The sequence below is a fragment of the Periplaneta americana genome, chromosome 6 (genome assembly GCF_040183065.1).
Source record: "Periplaneta americana isolate PAMFEO1 chromosome 6, P.americana_PAMFEO1_priV1, whole genome shotgun sequence".
Lineage (NCBI taxonomy): Eukaryota > Metazoa > Arthropoda > Insecta > Blattodea > Blattidae > Periplaneta > Periplaneta americana.
This window is the reverse complement of record NC_091122.1, coordinates 77414687-77425295: the sequence shown is the minus strand read 5'-3', so window position 1 is coordinate 77425295 and position 10609 is coordinate 77414687. Positions and strand designations below refer to the sequence as shown.

Here is a 10609-nt window from a genome sequence, read left to right as displayed (position 1 = left end):
CCCTCTATCCAAGTGAAACTATAAATGAAGAAATGGAAACCTCTCAGACTTCGAATAATGCAATAATAATTTTCAACACATATCTGCAGAATCAACAATGAAACAATTGAAGGTGAGGAAAGAACCAAATGACAGCGATGATGATGAGTATTTAGATCCAAAAAGACCATTACGATTTTATTCAGCAAACAAAATAGCTAAATCAATGGTAAAAACAAGCATACCCACTAACAATAAATTTCAAGTACTAGCCACTGCTTCTTCAATGGCGTCAAACTCTGATAGTATAGATGTAATAAAAACAACAGAGACAAATTCACTAAATGTCAATTCCAATCCACAAATGTCTCCAACGTCAAACTCTGTACAATAAAAAACAATGAAACCTCCACCCATTGTTTTAACTACAAAACTACCCAATTTCTTCTCCGAAAATCAGAAATTCCGCACCAACCTACAGGGCAACCTAAGAATTGTTTATTCCAATGAAGGTATCAAATATTTGTGCGATAATGATAAAGATTACAATAGACTCGTGGATATTTTCAGTGCTAACAAATATGAATTTTATTCTTTTACTTCGACCAACAATCGTCCGATAAGAGTTCTGATTAAAAATCTTCCACCCAATATCACAGAAGCGGAAATTTCAGACGAACTTAAGTCTCTCAACTTTCCAGTATTGAATGTTCAACAATGGATACAAAACAAAAATGATGAGAATTATTCTTACAGATTACCCATCTTTCAAATTACATTGGAAAATAATCCAAAATCAAGAGAAATATTGCAATTAAACAGCATAAACAACATCGTCATTAAAGTTGAGGCTTATAACCCTCAACCTCGTTTACGTCAATGTCATAATTGCCAATCTTTTGGACATGTATTTTCAGGTTGTAAACGAGAACCAAGATGCTTAAAATGTGGGGATAAACATTTAATAGCTCATTTTCCATTCAAAGGGCCTGATTATACCCCTAAATGTGCAAATTGTCAGGGAGAGCACACCTCAAACTACAGAGAATGTCCAGTTTTTAAAAAACATATTGACCTTTTCAATATGAGATTATCAAGTAAGCCTGTACAACAATCAATGCCTCCTGCACTCAATAATAAAGAATTTCCTCCACTGCCAAAGAGAAGGTTCCCTCAAAGCCAACAAAATATGTACACATCAAATACTTCGTCCCCCATGGAGGATTTGAAATCCATTCTGAATATTTTCAAAAACATAAACCTGCAACAAATTTTAAAGAAATTAAGTGAAGTTTCACAAAAGCTTGGACAATGTAATGACACATGTTCTAAAATTATTATTCTGATAGAAAGTGTACTGACCTTCTCAACTGCAGATGGCTGCACACCCTAAATCAGTAATTTCAAAACCACTTATTATTTTAAACTTCAATGCAAACGGACTGAAAAATCAACTATTCGAATTTACAAAGTTCTTGCAATTCAACACTGTTGACATTGCTTGTGTAAATGAAACACATTTAAATCGAACAGACAATATAAAAATCAAGAATTATAAAATCTACAGAACTGATAGGAAAAATAAACCAGGTGGTGGAACTGCAATACTAATTAAGAAAACTATTTCTCACAATCCTATTAAAATATCGAACCTGGAAAATGTTGAATTTACTGCCATAACTATATTGCTCAATCATCGTGAAACAACAATAGCAGCTGTGTACAACCAACCTACAAAACCTTTGCTCTTATCAGACTTAGATAAGCTCATACATACTACCAAAAATTTCATTATTCTAGGAGATTTAAACGCTAAACATCAAAGTTGGAACTCTTTAACTCAGAACTCAAGAGGGAAAGTCTTACAGATTCACAGTACTCAAAATAATTATGCAATTGTAACTCCTGACATCCCAACATTTTACCCTCACAATGCTAGATCTGCACCTGATATTCTAGATGTGGCCCTATTTCATCATACTGCAAACATACTGTCTGTTACAACAGCTGACTTAAATTCTGATCACAATCCTGTACTACTAACCATTGATTCGAGCGAAGGTCACACACTTTTCACGAGGAGTGAAAGAATTACGGATTGGGATTTATACAAAGAAATTCTTGCCAATATCCCTGAAAATCCAACAATTCAAACTTAAAGTGATATAGATACAGCTATACAAATATACACATATACAATTAAAGATGCCTTCGAAAGAGTTACTCATTACAAGTCATATAAACAAGTGCAATATAAAAATATAGAACTTGAATCACTTCTAAGTCGTAAAAGGGTACTCAGAAGAAGATGGCAGAAATACAAGATTCGTGCAGATAAAACTGCACTGAACAAAATTCAAAAAGAAGTCAAGAACTTACTTACAGAACTCAGACAGGATAATTTTGATGAAAAACTTCTTCTTTGTGAATCAGAACCTTCAAAATTGTGGAAAATTAGTCGTGCCTTGACAGGGAAAAGAACCAGACCTGAAAACCATGCGCTGAAGAACTATGATGGAACAGTAGTGTATAGCGATCAAGGCAAAGCAGATATTATTGCCAGAGATTTACAATCACGGTTTCAAACAAACAGTCTTGCAAAATGTAATGCTAATTTCACTCGTGATGTAGAATTCATACTTCAAAACTATTTCAGTAAACGTCCAGAAAGTTCACCAGAAATTATTTGTCCTTCAGAAGTAAGAAACATAATAAAAGATCTAAACCCTACGAAATCACCTGGTCCTGATCATGTTCATAATCAGTTATTACAAAATCTGTGTGTCCTTTATGTAATTTTACTTGTGGATCAACAGAAGAATTATGTAATCATTTGCATACAGTACATTCTATTACAGTTGATAGACTGTAGAATTTCAAAATAGGGACCAGTATGATAAATGGAAGTGTAATATTGAAAAGGAATCATTTTCCAAATATACTATTGTTAAAAGTTATTCAAATTTGAAAGGGTATACCCATGAATATACTTTTTACTTTCATGAAGAGCTGAGTTAGAGGACAATCCATGAATTTTCCGCTCATGAAATGTAGCATGATATTTTTGAATAAACATTTTGTCACAATAAGAACATTTAAACTTGTATTTACTCAAGTCAGTTTGTCTCAGTTTAGGAGCAATTTCGTCTACTGTCCCAGGATGAGATCTATTTACATGCTACCTAAGGTTATTATAATAATCATAGTCTCTGTTGCACAGCTTGCAAACAAATTTTTTCCCCATTATTTAACTGTTAACACCTCATTTTAACACGAATACAATAACTTTTAACTTGAACTAAAACACAGTCACTATTTTCGGCTTTAGTGTTACCGCCATCTAGCGCCAAAAGATTATATTTATACGAAAGCTATAACACCACTGCCACTTGCTGAGTGCAATTCTAACTACTTACTCAAGTGGAAGCTTTTGATGGTTTGTGCTCTAGACGCAAGTGGGGTTTAACTCAAATAATAGATGTTGGATGCTCATAGATGTTCCTTAGTTTGCCGCATGTGGTCAGGACAGCGCTGGCTGTCTTCTATCACAGAGTTTGTAAAATTAGCAGTACAAAACTCTTTGGTTTCGAAAGTTCTTTGGTTATAAGTTTTGCCAATATGACAGTTTTAAATAGATATTATTAATATTCATTATTTACAGAATGTGTCAGTTTTATAATATTCGGATTATTATTACTATTATTATATAGCCAATTTGCATTTTCATTCGAGGAAAAAGTAGCCATATTAGTCTACTGTGTATGACCTATTAACCTAATTTGTTCAGTTGATCAATTGTTGGATGTTGGCATTCCTATTCTGTTTAAATCTTGTATAAATTATGGAATGGACGAACATGGCTGCTTAAGGAAGAAATTTGAACAGATCGAGTTAATTTAGAAGTTACTGGTGCTTTCTTGTAACAAGAAATAATTCGCAACGTTAAAGGTAAGAAATAAATACGTTTGAGATTATAAGACTTCACATCATCTACACGGTTCAGCTTTTCTTTCAACTTCACAAATTCAAGCAATATGGCGTACCTTGTAGATAGAAAATTTTAATGTACCTTAATTCAACAAGCGCTTTAAACTTGATTCCTTCAATATTCTTCCCTGACTGCGTGCGTACGAGCATGAAAAACAACCGTGTAGATGCAGCTTAACTGCACCATCATGTTTTTTTTTTAATTTAAACTGAGATCTGTAATTGTTTCAAGGGATAAACTTCAGAACGCGATTAGCTTGCTTCTACCACTACCACATGATGAACCGACTTCTGTGTTGAATTACAAGAGTGTATTAGGCCTAACTGCAATTACGCCAAGAGCTTTAAAGGTAAGCTAACAGAGTTAATAGGCCTATACACTTTGGGCATGAACGAACATCTTATTTTTGTATATAGCTAAGTTAAGTTGGTCAGACATTTAAAATTCGTGGGACAGAATCTGACAAGACTAAATATGTTGTTCCCGGTTTAATTCTTTACAGTTGCGTTACGAAAGGATGGCGGCGTACCCTAGCTTGGTAACGCAATAGTAAAGAAGTGTCGTTCCCGAAAAGACTTATTTTAGAAAATTTGACTTTACAGTTAACAGTAGTACCGTTACTCGAATAATTTTGATAAAATAAAAAGAGTTAAATTGCCGGAGATATTTATTATTTTTATAGACTCGTGGATAGAATTCTTCCAGGAATATTTCACAAACGTCGATTATACTGCAATCCTTCAATTGTTCTATGAAATGTAGTGCTATTAATGCATTATATGATACTAGCCTACTGCTGGTTTGTTTCAGTTAATAGAAAGAGTTTTACGCTGTGAATGTGCTGCAGTGTACTGACAGAAATCGGATAGTAATGAGAAGACGGTAATTTCCTAGAAGACGGGCAAAATCCAACATGGCTGACGAAAACTACCAAAAACGTTATGCCAACTATAAAGTTCAAATGTCACCAAACATCACAAAAAAAGATGGAAAATCAAATATATATCTATATTTTTAAAGAGGAAAAAGCCCTCTAAAAAAATTAAAATATAATTAATTTTTCACCTTTGATTTTTTTGGCGTTTGGTGGCATTCAAACTTCATAGTTGGCAGTACTTTTCTGGCAGTTTTCGTCCGCACTTTACACCCAAAAATCACTAAAACACAAAACAAATCATAATTTATCACCTTATCAAATAAAATTCATTTCTCATTGACGTCAATTCTCATTGAAGTCTTCAACGACAACCACTTCACTTCAAGTATATGACACAGACTTTAAGGCAATTTAAACAAACTATGCAGGCAATAAAGCACTGAACCAACACTTTGTCGTACAGTCAACTTCGCATAAATAAATCATGTGTTTACACTAAATGAAATTCTCTTCGAACACTTATTACACCTTAACTTATACAGAAAATTCAGTAAATAATTCCTTTAAACAACATAACAAACAGTTTTCTCCTCAACATTCAACACAATTCTTATTCACCAGCGAAAGAACTAAACCAAAATCGACACAAAATTTAATACTTTGTTCTAAGTTCACACATCATTCACAATTTCATAAAATGACAAACTTTCAATAGTTTTAGCCATTAGACATAATATAACCACCACTCACGTCAAACAACCAAGAACAACTGACAACGTCATTATCCATTCAAAATTAATGAAAATTCTAGAACAAGTGACGACTATAACCAATCAAATCGAAAGAAAATCATAAAATGACTAAACTTTCAGTAGCTTTAGCCATCAGACACGACATAACACCACTCACGTCAAACAACCAAGAACAACAGACACCGTCATTATCCATTCAAAATTAATGAAAATTCTAGAACAAATGACAACTATAACCAATCAAATTAAAAGAAAATCACGGCGACACCTAGTATAAAAACCTAGAACTAACATATAAAAGTCACTAACATTTAACTCTGAAGTAAGAAAGTTGGTAATGCTTACTACATTCAATCAAGTGCCCGTCTTCTATGAAATTACGGAGAAGACCTGGTTATTCCTGTTTCCTGTGCCAAGTAATGCAGCACAGCTTAAAAGGTAAGCGATGCCGTTGGCATAAGCTCAATGCAAAGATATCTTTAGATATCTTCAGTAAATAGTCAGGGTTGGTAAACTGTAGTGATTTTTAAATTTAAGTGAGAATTTTTTCTCTAAATCAGATTTGTTTATTAAAATGAGTTTTTTGCCTTCTTTTGTAATTCATTTAAACTTAATTTTTGCGTTAGTTCCTACATAATTGTGTATTTTTTAATGTCTTATTTTAAGTAATTAACAACATCGCTTCAAAAATAATTTACTATGATTACACATAGGCCTCATTATTAATACATGAAGAGTTACAGCACTAATAACCTGCATTTAATGATAATAATAATTAGCTTGGACTTAGGCAAGATATTATGCTCAGTTTGTCATTCATTAGAAAAGAATTCAACTATTTAGAGAGATTAATATTTACAAATAAATTTATCAGAAGAGCTTAGCATTGTGTGTTTTCAAAATAAATACGTAGGCATTGTGCAACTTTTACTTTAAATATTGTTATGAGCTACAGCTATTCATTTCAATCCTCAGCAACATACTATGCTTTAATTAGGTGGTGATTCCGAAAGTAGGCTCTACTTGACTACCTGTACCATGTGTTCTGTTACTCCTTAATTAGGATTTAGGAAAATACAAGTTTCAAAACCTATCCATTTCTTCAGAAAATGCTACAATTATATGTCTGTAATAAACAAAGATTTTTCTGTGGTGAAATTTTATATGAATTTATAGGAAGAAAAATATATTTCACCATAGAAAATATTTTATTCATTGCAGAGATGCAAGTTTTTGGCATCTGAAGTGTATTTTCTAAAAATGGACATGTCAAGTTTTGCAAGTTTGCTACTCATATATATTGTTAATAATTTTAAGAAGCAGCAGAACAGTCATATGTAAAAACATTTATATTTTTTTCTTCAGGAAGTTAATTTCTCATCTTAACCATGTTAGGTGCATATAATTTTAATTTGTGATTTAAGTAGTAATAATTATCTCACGTAAATAAAATGAAAATTATTTTATTTACATCATGATTAAATCATTAATTTAAATTAATACCAACCCTGTTTTGTGTATTTTTCGAAAATAATAATAGAATTTTGATTGTAACAGGTATGCCTGCCAAATGTGGGCAGCTGTGGCAGAAAATCCTCATCCTTACAGAATGGCCTATATATGTGCAAGCCATTTTCGCAGTAATCAGTATAACGGTGACTTCAGGTACAACTTACTAAGAGGGGCCATTCCATCAAGAGATGCTTGGTATCCCACTCAGGAACTACGATCTACTTCATCACCAGCCTACTTACATTAATCTTTTTCACCACCTAACATAATTGCTTCATTCATTGCACTTCACTGTGGAATCAATTTGAACCTGCAGCTTTCTCAACTGGCGAGTTTTGGGTGCACTATTTACATATTTTTAGAGAATAAATGTGGCACAATACTCGAGCAATGGGGGCATAACCAGTCCAAGCACTGCCAGTATCGAAGCTCAAAATAAGGAAATGTGAAATATCGACTTATCTCTAATAAATTACATTGTACTTTTCAAATATAGTGGTGCTTTCAATTAGCTATACATGAGAACCTTAAAAGTACCACTTTTTTCTTTGTATGTATTTCTTAATGGTGCTTTTGTTGAAAGCCTAAGATTAATTATTACAGTATGTCTGTTGTAGATAAATTGTTTTCTTTGTATTCTCTCTCAGTGAGTGATTCATTCATTGTCTTTATCTTTTAACAAAAAATGTGTTTAATTTTGTTGACAAGTGTATGGTAATGGACTTCATTCATTATTATTATTATTATTATTATTATTATTATTATTATTATTATTATTATTATCTCATTTCGTTTAATGTCTTGATTTCTTCAGTTAATTGAAGGAAAATAAGGAGAATTCATTCATCTGAAAAAAAAAGTAGAGTACTTGACTTCTACATTATGAGCTATGTAGTTTTTGTAATATATAGGGCAATGATAAATCTAACGATCTTTAAGACCCTAAGTTAACATTACATAGTAATATAAATACAAATAATAATTACTAGTACAATGAGCATTTCAGTTGTGTCAGCTATAGGGCATAGGAGGGAGTCCAGTGGCAGCGATACGAATCTGCAGCTTCTGCAACTGGTGAGATTTGGGTGCATTATATAGAATTTTTAGAGAGTAAATATGTTGATGTTTTCTAATGCCAGGCAATTGACAGTAAAGACATTTGACCTCTTGCACTCCAGTATTTTTCAAAATTATTGTAATGGTCAGCCACTGAAGCACAGATTTTGAGGTGTTCCAAATCCATTTCTTGGTTTGAGTAGCACAATGGACAGTTAGGAGACTGATATACTCCAATTCTATGCAGCCAAATAGTCCCCCTATCAGATTTCCGGGCGGGACTACTTAATGGTACAGAAGCAACTAAATTTCTTATAATGGAATGCTTGTCGTATAGCATCAGCTAAGAAGAGAGTAAATATGGTACAATATTTTGTATCTTCTCACTTTATAGATCTCTTGGATATGGAAAAACAAGTTTTGATGGAGAAATCATTGCAATAAGTGAAAGTTTCAGGAATCTTCTATGACACATCAATAAATTTAAGAATGCAGTTATATTGTCAGACTCCAAAGCAGCTATTCTATAAATAGTCTCTAAACACACACCTTCATCTCAAACAGCAGAAATAAATAAAATGCTATCTCAATTAATATCACTCAATAAAAGAATTGTATTTCAATGGATAACATCCCATTATGGAATCCTTGGAAACGAGAATGCGGATGCTTTAGCAAAGAAGGGCAGCACTGCTACTTACAGACCTGTTACTAAATCTACGTATTACTCTGTGAAAATATTTATTAAATCTACATACTTAGACTTCAACAAACAAAATTTGATAACACAATCTCGAGGGAAAAAATGGAACTCTCTGCATCATAATCCACAGTTAATTCCCGATTTACCACGAAAATCGTCTGTAGCTGCATTTAGATTGGCAACAGGCCATGACTGTCTGGCCAAACACCGGCATAGAATTGGAATATATCAGTCCCCTAACTACCCACTGTGCAACTCAAACCAAGAAATGGCTTCGGAACACCTGAAAATCTGTGCTTCAGTGGCTGGCTGGCCATGATAACATCTTCGAAAAATATTGAAGTGCAAGAGGTCAAATGACTTTATTGTCAAACCCCTGGCATTAGAATACAACATATTATGAGCAATGGGGCCAGAACCAAATCAAACACTCTCAGTATCAAAGCTCAAAATTAGGAAATGTTGCGAAGTATAGACTTATCTCTAATAAATTGTATTGCACTTTTACTAATATGTTCAGTGTTTTGAATCAACTATACATGAGAAAATGAAAAATAATTTTTAATTTGTATTTCTTAATGGTGTTTTTATTGAAAGTCTAAGTTAATTTCATGTCTGTTGTAGATAAATAGTTTCCTTTGTATTCTTTATCAGTGGTGTTTATTGATTACTTAGATTTTTAATATCCATATATTAAACTAATTGCAGTTACTTTTAAAAATAGATGTTCAGCTCTGACTGTGTAAAACAAATAAAGTGGTGTTTTATAAATGTTTATGAACGTGCGTTGTACTATGTCACAGCAAAACATCTTATGACTATTTTCAAGCTAATGTTTGATATAAAAAATTAAGAGCGAATTATAATTATATAACTGACCAATAATAACTTCGAAGTCAATATTCCAAAGTCAATCTTTGTTTTTATCTTCCAATACATGATACATAACATTATTTAAAAATAGTGCTTAAGGTGTTTTGGAGAGAAGTATCCTATCCTATTCGCATCCTGTATCTCAATTACATATTTTATCTAGAAGATGCAAAAACTTTTATCAGTCAAATTTGATAAATTAATTTAATAAAAGGGTTAAATGACGATGTTAAAAGAGGGAGTGTGTTAATGATTTTCAGTTTCATGTTCAACCATTATATTTATATTCACATGTTAAAACAAAAATGTGATATAAATATTGTGGTTAAACATGTTATTTAAACTGATAAACCATTACACACTCCTTTGGGGATATGAAAAATACTAGTATGTGTTGGTGTAATAGGTATGTGCAGTACCGATCGGGCTCTAATGTTGGCATAACGGATACCTGAAATACCGATCGGGCCATGTAACATGGGATGTAGTTCCGCATTTTGCCGCTATTTGTAACGAGATGTAGTTCCGATGTTTTGCCGCCAAGTGTCTTGATGCCGCGTCAATAGCGTGTCGAAGGTAATGCATTGAGTTGGGGGTCTTTCTATTTATTTGTGTATGCTACAAACGTTCCTTTTCCCATATTATTATTCAAATTATTGTATTTTATCCATTTACATTTATTACAACCGAGAACGAACATTTCACAGTTTATATAGCTTTTCACAAAACTACGAAATACGGCACAGTCAATGCTTTTTCGATCTAGACGTAACGTTGTTCGGGTTTTCTATTTCAGTGTATGGATCTCAGTGAAATATTACATTATAACTTTATTGCTTATCATTGCTAAGCTATATATAGTGTAATGT

General features: G+C 32.7%; 1 long non-coding RNA gene across 1 annotated transcript; it reads left to right on the top strand.

Moving 5' to 3' along the window:
* Window positions 1-3779: 3779 nt before the first annotated feature.
* On the top strand, window positions 3780-9520 carry LOC138701444 (uncharacterized). The gene is made up of 4 exons (XR_011332573.1): window positions 3780-3927; window positions 4199-4316; window positions 4778-6034; window positions 7154-9520. It is a non-coding gene; the product is annotated as an uncharacterized lncRNA (long non-coding RNA).
* Window positions 9521-10609: the final 1089 nt, after the last annotated feature.